The sequence below is a fragment of the Chiloscyllium punctatum genome, chromosome 39, assembly GCF_047496795.1.
Source record: "Chiloscyllium punctatum isolate Juve2018m chromosome 39, sChiPun1.3, whole genome shotgun sequence".
Lineage (NCBI taxonomy): Eukaryota > Metazoa > Chordata > Chondrichthyes > Orectolobiformes > Hemiscylliidae > Chiloscyllium > Chiloscyllium punctatum.
In genome coordinates this window covers 49,271,438-49,295,292 of record NC_092777.1, presented here as the reverse complement: position 1 = coordinate 49,295,292, position 23,855 = coordinate 49,271,438, and the positions used below count along the sequence as shown (strand labels likewise).

General features: G+C 42.7%; 1 long non-coding RNA gene across 1 annotated transcript; it reads left to right on the top strand.

Annotated features, from left to right (window-relative positions):
• The first annotated feature begins 6,736 nt into the window (after nt 1–6,736).
• LOC140464237 (uncharacterized) lies at nt 6,737–21,786 on the top strand. Its single transcript, XR_011954889.1, has 3 exons — nt 6,737–6,944; nt 19,881–19,992; nt 20,599–21,786. It is a non-coding gene; the product is annotated as an uncharacterized lncRNA (long non-coding RNA).
• The last annotated feature ends 2,069 nt before the right edge of the window (nt 21,787–23,855 follow it).

Sequence of the window (23,855 nt, the reverse complement as noted above, 5' to 3'; positions counted from 1 at the left end):
GAGCAGTAAAATCGACCTTTCGGGCAAAAGCCCTTCATCAGGAATACAGGCAGAGAGCCTGAAGGGTGGAGAAATAAGTGAGAGGAGAGTAGGGGTGGGGAGAAAGTAGCATAGAGTACAATAGGTGAGTGGGGGAGGGGATGAAGGTGATAGGTCGGGGGGGAGGGTGGAGAGGATAGGAGGAAAAGAAGATAGGCAGGTAGGACAAGTCATGGGGACAGTGCTGAGCTGGAAGTTTGGAACTGGGGTGAGGTGGGAGAAGGGGAAATGGGGAAACTGTTGAAGTCCACATTGATGCCCTGGGGTTGAAGTGTTCCAAGGCAGAAGATGAGGCGTTCTTCCTCCAGGCGTCTGGTGATGAGGGAGCGGCGGTGAAGGAGGCCCAGGACCTCCATGTCCTCAGCAGAGTGGGAGGGGGAGTTGAAATGTTGGGCCATGGGGCGGGTGATTGGTGCGGGTGTCCCGGGGATGTTCCCTAAAGCGCTCTGCTAGGAGGTGTCCAGTCTCCTCAATGTAGAGGAGACCACATCGGGAGCAACGGATACAATAAATGATGTTGGTGGATGTGTAGGTAAAACTTTGATGGATGTCGAAGGCTCCTTTAGGGCCTTGGATGGAGGTGAGGGAGGAGGTGTGGGCACAGGTTTTGTAATTCCTGCGGTGGCAGCGGAAGGTGCCGGGATGGGAGGGTGGGTTGTGGGGGGGGCGGGGGCGGGGGGGGGTCGTGGACCTGACCAGGTAGTCACGGAGGCATCCTGGCAGCTAATATTAAAATGCTGCTGCTAGGACACTGTGTGTGCAGGGATACACCCCCAGCTCACAGACTGGACCTGGCTGTATCTCAGAGATGCTCCAATTACTCTCTTAGCTCTCATTCACTTAACACCTACAAGCTCACAGTTGCCTTGCCTCTTAGCACAGTCAAAGAGACATGGAGCTTACCTTACTGGTCAGCAGTCGTTAATCAAGGCGATGAACATCTTTCTGTACAGCTATGTCAATCTCACACATGCACAATGCAATCAAAGCAGCATATGTAACTAACAAGCTGCAAGTGCTGCAATCAAAAAGCCACATAATAAAGTCAAAATGGAGTAATCCTCAGTGAGTTAACATTTCAAGTCAGTGACCTTTCGTCAGAACTTCAGAAAGAATTTTATTGTATTTTGTTGAAGATACAAAAAAAATGGAAAATTGATTGAATCTTATCGTGCTTACTGTATTCCCTTCATTCATATCTTATGTGCTAAATTTGTTTACATTTGACCTTGTCCCACTGATAGTTTATCAATCCATTTCATGGAGCACAAAGAAATACATCTGGCAATGTGCAATATCATAGCATCTAGTATAGGAAAAAAAAATGATGGCTTCAACTTTTAATGTGGTGCTATTTGTTTAATGTGATATCGGGTAGTTAAGGTACTGTCCAGGATGTGGGAGATATGACATCCAGTTGCAAGATAACCTGTGATACTGAACTCCAGACCGAACATAAATAACAAAGTTTCACAAATCTCCATGTATGCGAGACCAGGAAAGGAGAGTTATGGATATGTGACTGAAGGCTTGCTGGAAGAAATGGTTAAACTCGAGGATGTTAAGCAACAGGAGAGAAGTTGAGTTGATTTAGAAAGATGCTCCTGTACTTGTCTACTTTAAGCAGTGACATGCTGAAATCAGGTATATATTAATTGTGCTGAAAACTCTGAATAGCTGCTTTAGATGGTGGTAGAACTTTGCCCAAAATTCCCACAGATATTGCAGAACATCAAATTTCCCTCGAGTCCTTGATTAAGACATTTTATGACCTGTCTGTTCATTGGAGAGGAACTTTGGTTTCCAATAATTCCCATTAATTGCTTCATGAAATGTAGTTTCACAGGCAGAATCATACTTGCCTCTTTCTTTCCTTTTATAAACAGTCTCTCATTTTGATAAATTGAGCATTGTTTAAAGCTGTCATATTTTCAATGTATTTCCATTTGTTTAATCATATTTTCTCACTGATCCATGACCCTCAGTATGCAAACGCTTTGCCAGAAAACTGATCATTGACACTTCATGGGCAGAGAGCCAATACGTAACAGAGGGCATTCACTGGGGAGCTGTTGAAAACGTCATTTACTCCATGAGAGAAATATCTCAATAACTGATTAGGTTGTTTTCACAAGTGCATTAAATTCTGTGTTGAATTCCCTTCCAATTATTCCCTTTACTCCACTTTGCTTAACTGATTTTAGTTGTTGTAAACTTTTTTTAATTACTAATGGATTTTATACAAGTCTTGCAAAATCAACTCTCTCTGCTAAAGAGATAAACAGCTGTCACTTAGAAAATCCAAGTATTGATGATGAACTAAATTAATATGATCAGCTTATACCAATGTGTTCTAGCACAAGGTACACAATTAAACTTAACTTCTAAGGGTCAGTTTGAACCAAATGAGTGACTCTGTTGCACAATAATGCTAATTGGATGTGATCATCACCTGCCATGTTGAGACCAAAGTTAAATTACTTGCAGTTTGGAACCATCTATAATTTGAAATATAAAACTTATAAAATGGGCATGTGGGCAAAATCAATTCCTTATTGGTTTGAGCATACTTCCTTTCATGGTGTTCTATTATCACATTTCAATAATAGATAAAAATTTCTGACCTGTTAATCAATGGTTCCAGGAAATAAAATACACTGAATTCAATACATAGTTTGGAAAGATGGACAGGGGAGGAATATTTGGTCAGAATTTGCTGTGGCAGGGCTTTTGAGCATTTCCCCTTAGATTTGCTCTTGTATAATAAACCTTCTACCATTTTCATGTTGCAAGTTGCTGAAAGACGATGACATTAGTGCAGAGAGGATAAATGTCATCTTGATCCTGAGTTATCAGGGCAAGCAACTGTGTATCCCCACAAACGATGAGAATCAAGAGTAGTGAAATAAACTGAGGTACAAGACTGAGAAGAAGGTGGAAATACAAGTGAGTGAAATCAATGCCAGATAATAGACAATAGACAATAGGTGCAGGAGTAGGCCATTCTGCCCTTCGAGCCAGCACCACCATTCATTATGATCATGGCTGATCATCCTCAATCAGTATCCTGTTCCTGCCTTATCCCCATAATCCTTGATTCCACTATCCTTAGGAGCTCTATCCAACTCTTTCTTGAAAGTATCCAGAGACTTGGCCTCCACAGCCCTCTGGGGCAGAGCATTTCATACACCCACCACTCTCTGGGTGAAAAAGTTTCTCCTCAACTCTGTTCTAAATGGCCTACCCCTTATTTTTAAACTGTGTCCTCTGGTTCGGGACTCACCCATCAATGGAACCATGCTTCCTGCCTCCAGAGTGTCCAATCCTTTATTAATCTTATACCTCTCAGCTTTCTAAACTCAAGGGTATACAAGCCCAGTCACTCCAAACTTTCAGCGTAAGATAGTCCCGCCATTCCGGGAATTGACCTCATGAATCTACGCTGCACTCCCTCAATAGCCAGAATGTCTTTCCTCAAATTTGGAGACCAAAACTGCACACAATATTCCAGGTGTGATCTCACCAGGGCCCTGTACAGCTGCAGAAGAACCTCTTTGCTTCTATACTCAATTCCTCTTGTTATGAAGCATGCTATTAGCTTTCTTCACTGTCTGCTGTACCTGCATGCTTGCTTTCATTGACTGATGTACAAGATCACCTAGATATCGTTGTACTGCCCCTTTACCTAACTTGACTCCATTTAGGTAGTAATCTGCCTTCCTGTTCTTGCCACCAAAGTGGATAACCATACATTTATCCACATTAAACTGCATCTGCCATGCATCTGTCCACTGACCTAGCCTGTCCAGGTCACTCTGTAATCTCCTAACATCCTCCTCACATTTCACCCTGCCACCCAGCTTTGTGTCATCAGCAAATTTGCTAATATTACTTTTAATACCATCATTAATGTGTGGGAAGCTAATAAGTAAGAAAGAATACTTTAAGAGAGTGAAACAAAGAAAAACTTTGTATAAATATGACATTTTAATTTTTGCAGGATTAAAATCTGAAGGAATAAGACTCTATCTGTGTAATATTCCATTTCAATTTCAAAAAAGTCAAACAGATATGAATTAACATTTAACACATTAAAGTAGCAATTAAACTTACGTGACTCAAATTTCTGTGGCAAGTTTAGTTGCTGTGTAAACAGTTAACTTCAAGTCATTTAATGCATTTCAATGTGAGACAGAGAACACTGAGCCAGTTCCATAAACGTAATGGGGAAATAACCCAATTTTGAACTTTTGAATGTCCACTTACAAGCTATGGATCTGCTCCTTGTCTGAGATTGTGACCTATTTGTACAGAACAGTTATTTTGACAGCATATTTTGGTCCGTTAAATAGTCTATTCCCAGGACTCCAGAGTGCTTTGAAGGTTTGAATTATTGAAATTGTTCTTCTACTTGATACCATATCAAAACTCTTTGCTTACAACAGAGAGTCGTACAGTTGTACAGCACAGAAACAGGCCCTTCTGTCTGACATGTCTATGCTGACCAGATATCCTAAATTAATCTAATCCCATTTGCCAGCATTTGGCCCATATCCTTCTCAACCTTTCCGATTCATATACCCATCCAGATGCCTTTTAAATGTTGTAATTGTACCAGTCTCCATCATTCCTTTATTGGTCAGAGCATTGAGTATTGGAGTTGGGAGGTCATGTTGCAGCTGTACAGGACATTAGTTAGGCCACTTTTGGAATATTGTGTGCAATTCTGGTCTCCTTCCCATTGCCTGGCAGCATCTGTGCAGAGAAATCAGAGTTAATCCAGCGACCCTTCCTCAGAACTGCTGGTAGCTAGGAATTTGTTTTTTTTATGCAGGAAATTTAGAATGTGGGGAGGGCGTAAGACATTAACAAAGTAAACTTGTTAGTTCTATTTTGGCTGAACTCCAATTTCAAACATTTTTAACGATTACAAACAGCAAGGAAGTTGTGAAACTTGAAAGGGTTCAGAAAAGATTGACAAGGATGTCGCCAGGAGCAAAGGGGCAACTTTTTCATGCAAAGGGTGGTGCGAGTATGGAATGAGATGCCAGAGGAAGTGATGGAGGCTGGTACAATGACAACATTTAAAAGGCATCTGGATGGGTATATGAATCGGAAGGGTTTAAAGGGATATGGGCCAAATGCTGGTAAGTGGGACTAGGTTAGGTTAGGCCATCTGGCCAGTGGGGATAAGTTGGACTGATGGGCCTGTTTCCATGTTGTACATCTTGATGACTACAACAGCAAATATGATATTGACCAGATAATCTGTTTTGATGTGTTCCTTAAACACCCGACACCTGGAGAAAGAATGCCTCATCTTCCGCCTCAGGACCCCCAACCCCATGGCATCAATGTGAATTTCACTAGTTTCCTCATTTCCCCTCCCCCATCTGGGCACTGCCCTCATGACCTGTCCCACCTATCCATCTTCCTTCACACCTCTCCGCTCCAGCCTCCCCTCCAACCTATCACCATTACCCCTACCTTCATCCACCTATTGCAGTCTCAAGTACCTTACTCCCAGTCCCACATCCCTCCCATTTATCTCTCCATCCCCGAGGCACCAAGCCTCATTCCTAATGAAGGACTTTTGCCCAAAATGTTGATTTTCCTGCTCCTCGGATGCTACCTGACATGCTGTACTTTTCTAACACCCCACTCTCGACCTTAGCAATTCACTCTATCTGTGTCCCTCGTGGTTTTATAAACCTTCGTAGGGTCACCCCTCAGCCTCTGAAGCTCCAGGGAGAATAGCCCAGTCTATTCAGCCTCCCCCTATAGTTCAATTTGCAAAATCCTGACTTTCTTAACAAAACCTAAATTTCATTTTAATGCAAACAAAAAATGTCTTTACATCAAAATATGTTTTGTGCAGAAGGCTATTAAAGAATGTCACTTAGCACTGATGGAACAGAAATACTTGTTAATTCTGAATTAAAACTGAAAGAACTGTAAATGATGTAAATCAGAAACAAAAACATTGCTGGAAAAGCTCAGCAGGTCTGGCAGCATCTGTGGAGAGAAATCACAGTTTACATTTTGGGTCCAGTGACCCTTCCTCAGATCTGATGATAGCGAGGAAGATGTTTTTTTCTCTCTCTATGCAGGAGATAGAGTGTGGGGGAGGGGGGTAAGGAGTAAACGAAATAAACTTGGTAATTCTCTTGTGGTTGAAGTCCAATTTCAAACAGGTTTAACGTTTTCAGTTCTGTTTAAAGCTGACGTTTCATTCTAAATGATTTTTTTGGCCAACACGGTCATGTAAATTCTGTTACTTACAATACTTCCCAACCTGTTCTAATTCAGTGCATCTGAAGTATAAACATGAATGTAGGAGTTGTTTTCATTTCCAGAGGAATGAAAATCCACCAACAAAATTTCTTTGCGTTGGAGTGACTCTGTGTGCAAATTCATTTACAACGAAATGGTTCAACGGCGCCACTGCAACAATGGACAAAAGGATTTTATACAATCGCAATCGCTGACAGCAACAACTTTTGGTCTTTCTCTCTCTCTCTGTCTCTGCTCATTAAGAGGAGGCGTTAACCTTTCAAATTGGGGCACCACCCCTTCCACAATAGAAGAGGGAGGAATTTCAGGTGAAACTATGAAGCATCATTGTCGACTGTCTCTCAGCATCATTTGCAGGCTCATGCTTTCGTTCACAATAAATAAACCCACTTCAAATCGTTTTCTGCTCACTCACATTTCGGATTGTGCGTGTACATTTCAGCCAAGACGAGCATTTTGCATTACGTTTGCGGAAAGAACAATGTAGAGGTTTACTCGGGCGCAGGCAGGGAAAGATCAAAAAGCTGGAAGTTTTGCTTTCACTGCCGCCTCCGCCATCGAGTTGGGAATTTGTCTTTAATGTCATCAGGGGCATGTCGATTCGTCACCAGGTAGAGGGTTTAATTGCCTGTTTGTGGATTGAAGTGCTTTCTACGAGCTAGCTGGCCCGGGTTGTGGAAGAAGGGAAGTATTGTTTGAAAGGGCCCCTTGTTTCAAGTGCGTGCGAAGCAGGCTGCTCTCTCTGTCCCCCCGCCCACTCAGTGAAACCGCAGGCCGCTCGACTGCACCTTTCCTTGGGACAGTAAACAAGGTTTCTCCGCACGCAATCTCACCTCATGCATTCCCAGCCTGTGACTCAATCGGACCCGGAACACCAGCAACACGCAACAGAAATCACCTCCCTCCTGCTTTTTTCAAAAAAAAACTTTTTCGTTTCTCTCTTTGATCTCTGCCTGTTGTAACCAAACCGTAACAGCGAGCCAGCCTTTCCCAGTGCAGGCTGGTTGTAACACTGGAAGCGCCGCCAATCTCAGAGACCTTGCTGCTCAGTACACCTTCTCAAGTTCTGGATAAGTGGTGCTGGAAGAGCACAGCAGTTCAGGATGAAGGGCTTTTGCCCGAAACGTCGATTTCGAAGCTACTTGGATGCTACCTGAACTGCTGTGCTCTTCCAGCACCAACTAATCCAGAATCTGGTTTCCAGCATCTGCAGTCATTGTTTTTACACCTTCTCAAGTTCCCAATCGTGGCTTTTAAGTTTCTGTTACTGTTGTCACGTGTATGGCGATATAGTGAAAAATGTTGTTTTGTGTGCTGTATAGGCAGGTGGATCCATACAAAGTGCATCAGGGTAACAGAACAGAGTGTGAAATGCAGTATTACAGCCGCAGAGAGGGAGAGAGATGTTGAGATTTCCTACAGTGTGGAAACAATAGACAATAGACAATAGACAATAGATGCAGGAGTAGGCCATTCTGCCCTTCGAGCCTGCACCGCCATTCAATATGATCATGGCTGATCATTCCTAATTAGTATCCTGTTCCAGCCTTATCTCCATACCCCTTGACTCCACTATCTTTAAGAGCTCTATCCAATTCTTTCTTAAAAGAATCCAGAGACTGGGCCTCCACTGCCCTCTGGGGCAGAGCATTCCACACAGCCACCACTCTCTGTGTGAAGTAGTTTCTCCTCATCTCTGTCCTAAATGGTCTACCCCGTATTTTTAAGTTGTGTCCTCTGGTTCGGCACTCCCCCATCAACGGAAATATGTTCCCTCCTGCCAGAGTGTCCAATCCTTTCATAAGCCTATACGTTTCAATCAGATCCCCTCTCAGTCTTCTAAACTCAAGGGTATACAAGCCCAGTCGCTTCAGTCTTTCCGTGTAAGGCAATCCTGCCATTCCAGGAATTGACCTCGTGAACCTACGCTGCACTCCCTCAATAGCCAGAATGTCTTTCCTCAAATTTGGAGACCAGAACTGTACACAGTACTCCAGGTGTGGTCTCACCAGGGCCCTGTACAGCTGCAGAAGCACCTCTTTGCTTCTATACTCAATCCCTCTTGTTACGAAGGCCAGCATGCTATTAGCCTTCTTCACGACCTGCTGTACCTGCATGCTTGCCTTCATTGACTGGTGTACAAGAACACCCAGATCTCTCTGAACAGCCCCTTTACCTAATTTGATACCATTGAGGTAGTAATCTGCCTTCCTGTTCTTGCCACCAAAGTGGATAACCAGACATTTATCCACATTAAACTGCATCTGCCATGCATCTGCCCACTCACCTAACTTGTCCAGGTCACCCTGTAATCCCCTAACATCCTCATCACATTTCACCCTACCACCTAGCTTTGTGTCATCAGCAAATTTGCTAATGTTATTGCTGATACCATCTTCTATATCATTTACATATATTGTAAAAAGCTGCGGTCCCAGCACGGATCCCTGCGGTACCCCACTGGTCACTGCCTGCCATTTCGAAATGGAGCCGTTAATCACTACCCTTTGTTTCCTATTAGCCAACCAATTCTCTATCCAATCTAGTACTTTGCCCCCAGTCCCGTGCGCCCTAATTTTACTCACTAACCTCTTGTGTGGGACTTTATCAAAAGCTTTCTGAAAGTCCAGGTACACTACATCCACTGGATCTCCCTCGTCCATCTTCCGAGTTACATCCTCAAAAAATTCAAGAAGATTAGTCAAGCATGATTTCAGAATGAAACCTTTCGGCCCAGCAAGTCCACACCGACCCTTCGGAGAGAGACCCACTTCCCTCTGACTAATGCACCAACACTAGCATGGCCAATTCAGCTGACCTGCACATCTTTAAAATGTGGGGGAAAACCAGAGCACCCAGAGGAAGCCCACGCAGACACAGGGAGAATGTCCAAACTCCACACAGTCGCCCGACACTGGAATTGAACCTGGTTCCCTGGTGCTGTGAGGCAGCAGTGTTAACCACTGAGCCACTGTGTCACCCATGATCAGAATTAACATTTGAGAGGTCTGTTCAAAAGTCTGATAACAATGGGAAATAAGTTGTTCATGAATTTGGTCATATGTGTAATCAAACTTTTATATTTTCTGCCCAACGGAAAGGATGGAAGAGAGTATAACTGGAGTGGGGGGGTGGGGGTGGGGGCGGAATCTTTTATTCTGTTGGTTGCTTTCCCGAGGCATCAGGAAATATAGGTGGAGTCAGTGGATGGAAGGCTGGTTTGTGTGATGGACTGGGCTGTGTTCACGACTGTGTAGTCTCTTGTAGTCTTGGGAAGACCAGGATTCTTTCTATGGTGCATCTGTAAAAGAATTGGTCATTCCTTGTAGACATGCTGAATTTCCCAAGTCTCCTGAGGAAGTAGAGACATTGTTGCACTTTTTTGACAGTCGCGTTGACATGTGGGCCAGGACAGATTGTTGATGATCATTTCTCCCCCTCCGCCCCCCAGGAATGACGCTCCACCATCTCTACCTCAGCACCATTGACACAGACAGGGGCAAACCCTCCACTCCGCTTCCTGACATTTTGCTGACATCTATGGAGAGATAGTCATCTTTACATCATGCCACTAAGCACTCAGTCTCTTGCCTGTATTCTGCTTCATCGTTATTTGAGACCTGACCTACAACGGCGGTGTTGTCAGCAAACTTGTAAACGGAGTTGGGGTGAATTTGGCCACACATTCATGATTGGGCGAAAGTGAGGACTGCAAATGCTGGAGATCAGAGTCTAGATTAGCTTGGTGCTGGAAAAGCACAGCAGGTCAGACAACATCCGAAGAGCAGGAAAATCGACGTTTTGGATAAAATGATGAAGGGCTTTTGCCTGAAATGTCGATTTTCCTGCTCTTCAGATGCTGCCTGACCTGCTGTGCTTTTCCAGCACCACTCTAATCTAGACACATTCCTAATTGTATAAGGAGTATAGTAGGGAATGAGTACCCAGTCTTGCCAGGCATCGGTGTTGAGGATTGGTGTTGTTCCCTATTCTCACTGATTGTGATCTATGGGTCAGGACATTAAGGATACAGTTACAGAGAGAAGAGCTGAGACCTCGGTCTCGGAGTTGAGCTTGTTTGGAATTATGGTGTTTAAGGTGGAGCTGTAGTCAATAAGTAGGAACCTGACGTAGGTTATCTAAATGTTCCAGGGATGCGAGTAGGGCCGGGGAGGTGGAGTCTGCTATGGATCCATTTCACAAGTAGGTGAACTGTAAAGGATCAAGGCAATTTGGTAGGTTGGAGTTGATGTCAACCTCATGAAGCACTGCTTAACTAGAGAGGTAAGAGCCACAGGGCGGCAGTCATTGAGGCACGCTGCATGATTTTTCTTTAGCACTGGGATGATGGTGGTCTTCTTGAAGCTGGTGGGGATTTAAGTTTGTAGGAAGGAGAGGTTAAAGACGTCTGCAAATACTCCCACCAGCTGGTCCAATAAGGATCAGAGTCCACAGCTGGGGACTCCAGCCGAGCCAGATGCTTTCTTTGTGTTCACCCTCAAAGGCTGATCTGACATCTGCGGCAGTGACTGTTAGGCATAAGTACATCCGAGACTGTTGGGATGGGTAATATTGTTTCACTGCCCTTCTGTTCAAAATGAGTGCAGAATATATTGAGTTCATCATGTAGGAAAATACTGTGGCCCATGACTCTGTGTGACTTTAAAATAAAAATCATTACATAACTATAGTTGAGGAAAAGATTAAAGGCATTGAGAATATTCAAAAATTACAAATTCTTTTTATTCATTCATAGAACGTGGGCAATGGAGATGGCACTTGTATGGTGCTAACATTACTTGCCACTTATTAGCCTGAATGTTAAACATGATTTGGACACAGGTTGCTTCAGTATCTGAAAAGTCGCAGATGATCATAGAGTCAAAGAGTAATAGAGTCGAACAGCACAGAATCACAGCTTTTGGTCCAACCTGTCCATACCAATCAAGTTTCCCAAACTAAACTAGTCCCATTTACCTTCCTTTGGCCCATATCCCTCTAAACTTTTCCTATTTATGCACCTATGTTTTAAATGTTGTAACTGGACCTGCATCTACCACTTCCTCTGGCAGTTAATTCCACATTTGAACCACCCTTTGTGTGAAAATGTTGCCTCTCAGGTCCCTGTTAAGTCTTTCTCCTCTCACCTTAAAAATATGCCCTCTAAATTTTAACTCCCCTAACCTTCGCTTATCTATGTCCCTGAACATTGTGCAATCATCAACAAACATTCCCACTTCTTACAATGGAGAGAAGGTGTTTCATGAAACAGCTGAAGATGGTTGCACCTAGGGTACTAATCTGAGAAACCCTTGCGGAGTTGTCCTGGAACTGAGATGATTAACCTCTAAAAACCACCTCACTTTGTTCTAGTTATGACAACCAACCAGTGGAGAGTGTTCCCCTGATTTCCATTGATTGAATTTTTTTCAGATTTCTTGATGCCGCACTGAGTCAAATGTTACTTTAGTGACAAAGGCAGTCAACCTATTTCCTCTCTTAAGTTCAACATTTTTGTCTATGTTGGAACCAAGTCTGTAATGAATTCAGGGGCTAATGTGGAACCCAAACTAAGCATCAGTGATCAGGTTATTGTTTAATAAGTGTCAGCACTTTTGAAGTTACCTTCCAACATTCTGCTGTTGATCGAGAATAGAATGATGAGGTGATAATGACTGAACCGGATATGTCCTTTTGAGTACAGGACATACCGGGCAATTTTCCATACTGCCAGGTTAATGCCAATGCTGTAACTTTAATGGAATAGCTTAGTTAAGAATATGTGTTAAGTACTTTTGCCAGACGTTTGTTAGGACCTGGTCTTTGCAATATTCAGTACTTTCACCCATTTCTTGGTGTCAGATGGAGTGAGTCAAGTTGAGTGAAGTCTGGCATCCGTGATACTGAGGACCTCAGATAGAGGCCAAGATGGATAATCTACTCAATATTTATGGCTGAGCATGTTTGCAAATGCTTCAGCCTTGTTTTTTGCACTGGTGTTCTGGCCTCCCCCATCATTGAGGATGGAAATTTTGTGAAGCCTCTTCCAGTTAGTTCTTTAACTGTACACCTCTGTTTGTGACAGAATGTTACAGGGATACAAAGCTTTTATGCCCTTGCCACCCTCTGTGTGTCCTCCAAGTAGTATTCAACATGTAAAGGAACTGTCCTATGGTAATAAGTGGAAATCAGCACAAAGTTTTCTTGTCCATGTTTGACCTAATGCCATGAGATTTCATGGGTCTGAAGTCAATGTGGAGGATTCCCAGAGCATCTGTTGTGCTGCCATCTCTAATTGGTGGGACAGAACTTACCCAGGGATGGTGATGATACTATATTGGATATTGTCATTTTTCTGGAATCATACCTGACAGACAATGTCAGGTCCATGATATAGCTCTCCCAATTTTGACACCAGCCTCCAGATGTTAGTACGGGTATCTTTTCAGAGTTGACATGTCTGTTTGAGCCATTGTCATTTCTAGTGCTCAGTCAATGCTAGACAGTCAGTCTGATTTCATTTCTTTTAGTGGACTTTGTACTGCTTTGATAAAACTGAATGGCTTTCAGTGCCATTTCAGAGGCAGTTAAGAGTCAACATAGCTGAGGATCTGGACACACATGGCCCAGATCATTAGCAGTTTTCATTCCGTTAAAGAGCATTACTGAACCAGAAGGTTTTTACAACTCGTGACAATGGTTTTGAAGTCACAATGGACTAGTTTTAAATTCCAAATTTATTACCATAGCTTCCAAAAACGGGTGAATTAATCGAATTGAATTGATTAAAGTAGTTAGGTGGTTGTTTTTGATTGGGATGAAGGGCCTTTCTCTGTACTGTTTCTATGCCTCTAATACTCTAATTCAGTTCTGACTTAGTTGCTGTGGTGGAATTCAAACCCATGTAACCAGAGGAACATTCACTTAGAACTGAGATGTGATTGAATTTCTTATTTCAGAGTCGCGAATAACTGGAATTCTTACCCTAGTGAGCTAAGGAGGCTACATCACTGGAAGTATTTAAAGGGGGGGGGGTAGATATATTTCTGAAATATTGAGGAGTTCAGAAGTGAAGCTAGCACAGAAGAAGAGGTGAAATCTGAGGTAGATCAACTATGACCTGAAGGAATGACAGGGCAAACTTGAGGGGCGGAATGGTCTACTCCTGCATCCTTTTAAAAATTGTATTATTGTCTTATTAGCCTGGATTACTGGTCCAGTAACAGTACCACTAGATCATTGTTTACTCCCAAGTTTTTAAAATACTGGACTTTCAATTTATTCCAGAGTGACTAGAATGGGTTGCACAAAGAGCAATTCAATAAAAGTTTAAGGGAACAGAGTATTCCTTTATTTTAAGCATTCTTTGACTAGATTTAGGTTTAAATGTTTCCATGGCCTCAAAACATTTGTGCAATGAAGTCTGCTTCCAACGATCTTCAATAAGATTATTTCATCCTGCAATTTGTTTTTTTATGGATGCCCCAAGGTATGGTACTTGCAATGCAGTTTAATCCTTAGTGACATTGTTTTCCTTTTGAAAGGAGTGGGGTGGAGCAAAGGTAGATGTTCACCAGAGAAAATGAGAAGATAAGTCTCCCTACATTCGCTCTGTATGTCACTAACAGAATGGTATTCACAGCTGTTACTTGAATCAGGGAAGAAGTATATTTTTCAAAATAGCAAAAAAGGAAAAAAAAGTGCACATTAAGCTTTTTTCTCCAGCGTGAAGTAGGGATATTTTGCAAAAATATCTATGAGTTGAAAATGTGAAAATGTTTTCATCATTTGTTCCCAATTTCTTTTAAGAGTTATGCATCATTCCAATATTTTTCTTTAACATATAAACAAGTCTTTCTTATTCCTCCTCTCTTCTTTCCAAACAGACCTGAGTGCAATTTTGCATTATCTCAGGTTACCTATACATAGGGTCACCCTAAAATGAAAATTTGTTCTCCCCCCGAGTGTTCTAGGAATTTTGATGATATGTAACTTGTTCATTCATTACTGGAACATCACAGTATATCAGATACATCACAGTATCTTCTGCATTTTATCTTCTTCAATTTCGGTGTTCAATTTATGCATTGAATAAATCTGCATACATTTTGTTGGTTCAATTCATGCAGTTTAACCAAAGATCTTTGGAAGCTGGGCAGTAGTCTCAATTCACCAAGTAATCTTAAAAAAAAATCCCAACCATAATAGGCACTGTAGGAAAGAATAAGAATAATTGCCTGGCATTTCCTTCCCTTAAGGTTGGCTCATGCAAGTGGTCTAAAGTTCAATTACCATCACATTTTTTTCCTCATTCTGCAAATTGAAAGTGACCATTAAAGACTATAAACAATACAGGATACTCACTGTAAAATGACCATAGTTAATATTGATCTGCACAAGTACTTGAATATATTAGTTGGTTCTTGGCTTATCTGAGTGCTAGGAAAAATATTATGTTGGTGTGGGAGAATTTTGAAGGTACAGTGTAATTGAATGTGCAGTAGCTGACATACACACTCCTGATCCTTTCTTCTTTCTCATGGCCATGAGAACCTTGACAAATATTTAGAAGGCACAGACAGGGTAGATAAGGAGAGACTTTTCCCATTCACTAAGAGAGTTAATAACCAGTGGGCACAGTTTTAAGATACGGACCATGAGCTTCCCAGGGGATTTGAGGGCTTTTATTCATCCAAAGTGTTGAGGGTATCTGGAACTCACTGCCTGAAAGGACAGTAGAGGCAGGAACCTTCAAGATATTTAAGAAGAGTTCAGATGAACACTTTGAAATGCCACAGCATACAAGTGCTGCAAAATGGTTCGAATAGACGGTGAAAAGGAGGCAGAGATAGAGCGCAGGGAGGGAGAAATACAGTTAGGGACACAAAACGATAGATCATAAATGCTCAGGAGAAAGGAAAGCTGATAATAGGTAGGCAAAAGAAAAATGTGGTGGCTGGTTAGCTCAGATGATTAGAACATGGTGTTGTTAATGCTGAGCTCATGGGTTCAGTTCACGAAGGTTCAAAAGCTGTTCCACCCACTTTAAATAGAAGCTTCCAGTTGCCTGCCACTTCAACACACCACTGTGTTCCCTGGCTAACATCTCTGTCGCAGGCCTGCTGCAGTGCTTCAGCCCAAGTTGGAAGAACAGCATCTCATTTTTTGCTTCGAAACGCTGCAACCTTCAGGACTCAATATTGGATTAAATAATTTTAGAACCTTAGAAGTTTAGAATATCCTTTACACACCCTCACACCCCAGACCCTGTACTAACATGGGCTACTTTCAGCATAGCCAATCCATTAACTTTTCCTTACCCTGATCATTCCAATATCCATCCCTTTGTCTCCTTAACTACTATTTTCTCTCTCTTGGCTCCATCTCTGTCTGTCCTCTCATTCTCTTTCCCTCCCCAATCCTTGTCTTCTGGACACACCTTTACTAAGCTTCCATCATTTCTGAAAAAGCCTCACTGGACTTGAGACGTTAACTCTGCTTTCTCTCCTTTGAACCTGCACTCCAAGGTCTCTTTGTTCAGCAACACTCCCTAGGACCTTACCATTAAGTGTATAAGTCCTGCTAAGATTTGCTTTCCCAAAATACAACACCTCACATTTATCTAAATTGGGAACTCCAACTGCCACTCCTCAGCACGTTGGCTCATCTGATCACACACACGCATACACTTTCGCACACTCACGACCCCCAACCCAGACAGACACACACACACAGACAAAGACCCACATGCACACATATATTTTGTGGGGTGAATTTGTATTTTCAGGGTTACATTGTACTTTGCTCAAAAACTGCATGCATTCATGTAGAACTCTGAGCTCAAAAACTGCATGAGTTAATGTAAAACTCTGTTATCTCATTTTTTGATTAGAATCAATCTAAACATCATGGCAAAGACAGAGAACACAGGGGGCCCAACACCTTCAACATATTGTCTAGCTATCACCATTGTTAACAGCTAACCTGAGAATACAACTTTTATAAAAGGTTTTGTGATTTACACAAGAAAGAAGTGAAACAATCATGGTATTCAAACAGATGAAAGACTTAACAGACAATCAATTTTTCAATGTATAATTTCAGTTGCATCACACTGTAAATGTTTGCTATAAATTCTGTGTGTTAGGATTGAGCCCTCCACTACCACCTGAAGGAGCGATGCTCCGAAAGCTAGTGTGCTTCCAATTAAACCTGTTGGACTATAACCTGGTGTTGTGTGATTTTCAACTTTGTACACCCCAATCCAACACCGGCATCTCCAAATCTCAATTTCTTAAGTCATCCAGCATTCCCTATACCTACCAGCCTTTCCCTTCACCCTAACAGGAATATACTGTCTCTGGACTCTCATCTCATTACTGAAGGCTTCCCATTTTCTAGCCATCCCTTTACCTGCAAACATCTGCCCCAATCAGCTTTTGAATGTTCTTGTCTAATTCCGTCAAAATTGGCTTTTCTCCAATTTAGAACTTCAATTTTTAGATGTGGTCTATACTTTTGCATCACTATTTTAAAACTAATAGAATTATGGTTTCTGGCCCCAAAGTGCTCCCTCACTGACGCCTCAGTTACCTGCTCTGCCTTATTTCCCAAGAGTAGGTCAAGGTTTGCACCTTCTCTGCTTAGTAGATCCACATATTCAATCAGAAAATGTTCTTGTTCACACTTAACAAATTGCTCTCCATCTAAACCCTTGACACTATGACAGTCCCAGTCTATGTTTGGAAAGTTAAAATCCCTTCCCATAACCACCCTATTATTCTTACAGATAACCGAGCTCTCCTTAAAACTTTGTTTCTCAATTTCCCTCTGACTATAATACAATCCTAATAAGGTGATCATCCCTTTCTTATTTCTCAGTTTCACCCAAATAACTTCCCTGGATGTATTTCCGAGAATATCTTCCCTCAGTACAGCTGTAATGCTATCCCTTATCAAAAATGCCACTCCAGCTCCTCCCTTTCCATCCTTCCTGAAGCATTTGTATGCTGGAACATTAATGTGTAAGAACTTCTGCCACCGCAAATCCTTGTTACATTTTGTGGTGAAAGTAGCGAGGGTTACAAGGAAGGTGAAATATCATTAGAAGCTTGTGCACATTGTGGATATCATCCTTATAACTGATCTGTTCGCCCAACACTTCCCTGCATACAAGGTGACTAGATTACATTCCCTTACAATGTGGGAACAGGCCCTTTGGCCCAACAAGTTCACACCGACCCGCCGAAGAGTAAACACCCAGACCCATTTCCCTCTGCTAATGCACCTAACACTATGGGCAATTTAGCATGGCTAATTCACCTGACCTGCATATCTTTGTACTGTGGGAGGAAACCCATGCAGACATGGAGAGAAAGTGCAAACTCCACACAGATAGTCACCCGAGGCTGGAATTGAACCTGGGTCCCTGGTGCTGTGAGGCAGCAGTGCTAACCACTGAGCCACCGTGCCACCACTTGTGGTTTCTTCATTCATTTGCTCAGAGGATGGGGGCACCACTGGCTCAGCCAGCATTTATTTCCCACCCCTAATTGTCCTCAGGAAGGAGGTGGTGAGCTGCCTTCCTTAACCATTGCAGTTCATTTAAGCAAAGTTAAAAATCACACCACCAGGTTATTATAGTCCTACTGGTTTATTTGGAAGCACAAGCGTTTGGATCACTGCTCCTTCATAAAGTAGCTAGCTTGTATCTCCAATTAAACCTATTGGACTATAACCAGGTGTTGTGTGATTTTTGAACTTTGACCACCCCAGGCCGACATCGGCACCTCCACTTCGTCTGAGCAGACCCACAATGCCATTAGGGAGAGAATTCCAGGAATTCAACCCAACGAAGGAACTGCAATATTTTTCCAAGTCAGGAATCATGGAGGGAATCTTACAGATAGTGGTGCTCCCATGTATCTGTGTCTCTAGTCCTTCTAGTTGTTAATGGTCATAGATTTGGAAGATGCTGTTGAAGGAACCTTGTTAAATTTCTGTGGTCCATTTTATAAATGGTATACACTGCTGCTACAACCATTGATGGTGGATGGAGGGGATATTTGTGAATGTGCTGCTAATGAAGTGAGCTTTTTCCTGGATGGTGTCAAGCCTCTTGAGTGTCGTTGGAGCTGCACCCATCTGCCACAATTCTGACATGTGCTCTGTCGGTGGTGGACAGGCTTTCGGAGTCAACAGGTGAGTTACTTCAGTGTCCCTATTGTATTTGTATGGCTTGCCCAGTTCAGTTTCTGGTCAGTGGTAAGCCCCAGGACATTGTTGGATGGGTGATGGAATCAGCAATGGTAACACTATTGAATATTAAAGAGTGATGGATCAATTATCTCTTGTTGGAGATTATCATTGCCTAGCATTTATGTGGTACCAATGTTACTGACACTCATCAATCCTAGCATGATGATTGATCAGGTCTTGCTGCATTTGGACATGGACTGCTTCAATATCTGAGGAGTTACAAATAATGCAGAACATTGTGCAATTATTGGAACACCCATATTTCTGACCATATGATGGAGGGAAGGGCATTGCAGTGAGCATGGTCTTTATCCCAAGTGCCCAGAGCTCCTCTACTCCAGCCGCTTTTTACTTTTTCTTCCTTCTCTGCTTTTTAAAAAAATGTTTCCATTTATGATATTACCCCTTTTCATGGCTTCGGCAAAGGGTGCCTTCACCAGGCCCAGGGCCAGCAACAAGGACCCTTCCAGCCCAGCATGGCCATCTTAGCCCAATGACAACCTGGTGTGGCAGCCACATTCAGGAGGGGTGGTCTCAGCTTGGTATGGTGATCTCCAGGTTTGGCAGCCTTGTCCTAGAGTGGAGGTCACACACCAGCATCGAACTCTTCTTTGGGGGTGGCTTCCAGGCATTCCAGCCACCTGATGTGGTGGTCTTGCTCCAGTTTGGCGGTCTCATCCTAGTGTGGAAATCTTCTTCAGCATGGAGGCCTCGTCCCACAAGGAGGTCACTTTTTCCTGGAGAGGGGGGCAGGGTCTCGGTTTGGCGGTCTCATCCCAGTGTGGAGGCCTCATGCGGCAAGGAGGTCACTTTGTCCTGGATTGAGGAAAGGGTCTCGGTTTGGCAGTCTTATCCCCATGTGGAGGCCTTGTCCCACAAGGAGGTCACTTTTTCCTGGAGAGGGGGCAGGATCTCGGTTTGACGGTCTCATCCCAGTGTGAACGTCTTCTTCGGCAACGCTTTCAAGGTGTTTCAGCTTTCTTCGTTTTAATCAGCTTTCTCCGAACAGAAATTGATTTGAGATGAACTTTGCCTTAATTTTTACTTTATTTTTCTATTTATTTATCACGTATGTCATTATGTGGTAAGGTGACCTATAGAATGTTTCACTGTATCTTTTTGTAAAACTACACAAGATGATAAATTGCATTTCTATTTTATTCCGATGAAGCAGCTGGAGCACTACTCTTGAGGAACTCCTGCAGTGAGGTCCTGGAGATGAGATAACTAACCTCCAACAACCATCTACCTTACTCGTAAAGTAGTTTATCTTTGTGGTTTTTTTCCAGACAGCCCATCTCAGGGGTTGAATACTTCAGTGGTTTGTGGATCTTTGGCAGACTTTTTCTGCCCACCAGCTTCAAATCAGTTGTGTTAAAACGAGAACTAGCTGAGGCATTGGTAAGTGTGCTACTTGAATCCTGGAACTTAACTTCTTTGGAAATATGTGATTAATTAATAGAATATACTTTTATCATCAACCATTATCAATAGGTAATATCATGACATGAGCAATAATAGCTTGATTTTGGCAAACCTGGACAGCTGAAATACCACAATTGTCATGAGTCATGGTTCAGTATGGTTTCAATAAAAGTTAACATTTATTAGTGAGAATGAGCTGTTAAAAATAACACGTCTTTCACATAGTGTTGGTGTGTTAAGTAGGCATTAATAGCTTGTGTGTGAAGCTCTGGAATTCCTTCCCTTACCCTCTTTGCTTCCTTTTGTAAGACCCTCCTTGAAACTTGACTCTGACTAAGTTTTTAGTCACCAGTTACAATAAGTTCTTCGGTTCAGTGTTAACTTTTGTCTGCTTAAACTCTCATGAAGAGACATTCTCCTTAGAATGTTTTACTAAGTTAAAGGATAAATACAAGTGCCTGTTGTGAGTCATGATACAAGGGATATCGCTAGAAGAATACATTTTTGACACAGGATTTCACTGTTCTTGCTTTCTCACTAATCTGTTGTTTCTGTGTGGCATTTTCCATGTTACTCATCAAGGCTCCTTGAACAGTGACTTGAACAACCACCAACACCTCGAACAGTGAGGACAGCAGATGCACGGGAATATACCAACTGCAAGTTCGCTCCAAGCCAAACACTATCCTGATTTGGAACCATATAATCATCCCTGCACTACTGTTGGAACAAAGTTCTGGATCTCCATTCCGAACAGCAAAGTATAGAGGAACCTCGATTAACCGAAGGACATGGGCAGGGAGTTTTCTGTTCGGTAATTGAATTCCGGATAATTAAATGCCAGGTAACATAGTTTAGCCAAGTATCAGGACCTTGCAATCTTGTCGGATAATCTGATATTTGGATAATCGAGGTTCCTCTGTAAATGTACCTACACCACACGGACTGCAGCAGTTCTGGAAGGTGCTTCACTACCACCTCACATGGCAAATTTGAAATGGGCAATAAGTGCTGGCCTTCAGTCATGTTTGCAACCCATGAAAAAATAAAAATAAATTATCTAAAAACCTAGAGAGAGTAGACCATGTGAAGAGAGATCAGAAACAGAAGATGTAAAATGTCAATGCAGATGAGTGGTTGGAAGCAACTGATCAAGTCAGTAAAACAATATTTGAAATACATTTACTTTCTTGATTCTCATTCTTTAATCTTTTAATTAAATGAAAAGATTTATATCAATGTTATGATTCTCAGATTGAACAGCTGATCTCTTGCCCAAAACTCAGTTGATAGTCATTTCAATTCTGACTAGAGTTCAGGAATGAATTTTCCATGCAACCCAGCACCAACTGTTTCGATAAATGATTTGCCTGGGAAATGGGACTTCAATTCAAGGTTTGAGAATATCAATATACATACACAACTACCAGTAAAGACAGGGTCTTTATGACAACAATACATCCAACATTTAGCAGTGTTTGATTATCTATTTCAAACCAGACAACATCCTCCTGTTGAGGCATTGCTGACAAATATTTATTTGAGACAACACTTCAAAAGAAAGTTCCAGGGGGCTTGATCAGATGTAAAACACTTTAGTAGCTTCAGATGCAGCTTCACCAAGAACAATTACCATCAGCTGGACAGAACATTGTACAGTTCAAACCAATTACTTCAAAGTCTTTTGCTATAAATTCCGTATCCTATGATCCTGCCCCACTAGCTACCTGACGAAGGAGCAGCGCTCCGAAAGCTTGTACTTCCAAATAAACCTGCTGGACTATAACCTGGTGTTGTGTGCTTTTTAACTTTGTCCACCCCAGTCCAACACTGGCACCTCCATATCTGAGATTATGCCTGAGCTGGCTGACACCTTGATTTCAAACAGCTTCACCCTTCAAGCCTCTGAAAGCAGGTAGGTGCTAACATTTACACGGGGTAAAAACAATGACTGCAGATGCTGGAAACCAGATTCTGGATTAGTGGTTCTGGAAGAGCACAGCAGTTCAGGCAGCATCCAAGTAGCTTCGAAATCGACGTTTCGGGCAAAAGCCCTTCATTAGGAATAAAGGCAATGAGCCTGAAGCGTGGAGAGATAAGCTAGAGGAGGGTGGGGGTGGGGAGAAAGTAGCATAGAGTACAATGGGTGAGTGGGGGAGGGGATGAAGGTGATAGGTCAAGGAGGAGAGGGTGCAGTGGATAGGTGGAAAAGAAGATAGGCAGGTAGGACAAGTCCGGACAAGTCATGGGGACAGTTACTGAGCTGGAAGTTTAGAACTAGGGTGAGGTGGGGGAAGGGGAAATGAGGAAGCTGTTGAAGTCCACATTGATGCCCTGGGGTTGAAGTGTTCCGAGGCGGAAGATGAGGCGTTCTTCCTCCAAGTGTCTGGTGGTGAGGGAGCGGCGATGAAGGAGGCCCAGGACCTCCATGTCCTCGGCAGAGTGGGAGGGGGAGTTGAAATGTTGGGCCATGGGGCGGTGTGGTTGATTGGTGCAGGTGTCCCGGAGATGTTCCCTAAAGCACTCTGGTAGGAGGCGCCCAGTCTCCCCAATGTGGAGGAGACCGCATCGGGAGCAACGGATACAATAAATGATATTAGTGGATGTGCAAGTAAAACTTTGATGGATGTGGAAGGCTCCGTCCCTCCGCGACTACCTGGTCAGGTCCATGCCCCAAACAACCCACCCTCCAATCCTGGCACTTTCCCCTGCCACCGTGCCCACACCTCCCTCACTTCTGTCCAAAGGTGAGTCAAGGAAATTTGATGAATTAGAGACATGGAGCCCGGTAAATTTGTGGGAACCAAAGTGTGGGGCACAAGACAGCATGGTGGCTCAGTGGTTAGCACTGCTACCTCACAGCGCCAGAGACCCGAGTTCAATTCCCATCTCAGGCATTGTTTGCACATTCTCCCCGTGTCAGCGTGGGTTTCCTCCGGGTGCTCCGGTTTCCTCCCACAGACCAAAAATGTGCAGGTTAGGTGAATTGGCCATGCTAAATTGCCTGTAGTGTTAATGAAGGGGTAAATGTAGGGGAATGGGTCTGGGTGGGTTGCTCTTCGGAGGGTCGGTGTGGACTTCTTGGGCCGAAGGGCCTGTTTCCACACTATAAGCAATCTAATCTAATCTAATAAAAAAGACATTTTACATGACCAATGGGAGTTAGTGAGTTTTGAATAAGTGGTGTTTACGATGGATGGAAGATGGAAAATCAGCAATTAATGTATTAGAGATGTCGAATCAAGAGCTGAAGAAAGTGAACACAAGGATTGCCACATTAGTTGGGGTCAGGTGAAGGCGGTAAACATTCATGACAATAGAAATTAAAACCATAAGAAATGAATGCTTTCCTCCTCAGTCAATACTGTGGGAAATGTTCTATTTTATACCTTCCAGTTCCCTTAAAATCTACACCTTTCCAAAGTTCTAGACTTTTAAGAACACTTTTAAAAAAAATCTATGCTGGTAGATTTCCTTCAAAACTGGCTTGTATTTTAATTTGAACATAAATTAAGCTCTTTCATCACAGCTTCATACGGAAAAACAGCTACCGTGCAAACATCTCACTTAACAATTCATTGTAGACCTTGCAATCTAAGCATGTTTTTCTTCTCGACCTTTATTTTTTTCTATTCACTAAAATACAAGATGCAATGAAATACTGATGAAATTTTTCTCAAGGTACCAATGGTAGCAAGATACACCAAGAGTAGCTGTGGTCCCAGCCTGCGAACAGTCAGTTAATTGCGAGGGATGGAGTCTATTGTACACCTTATCATATTTCATTCAGGACTATACACCACATTCTGTTAACATATACTGTAATCAGTGGCTGTTTT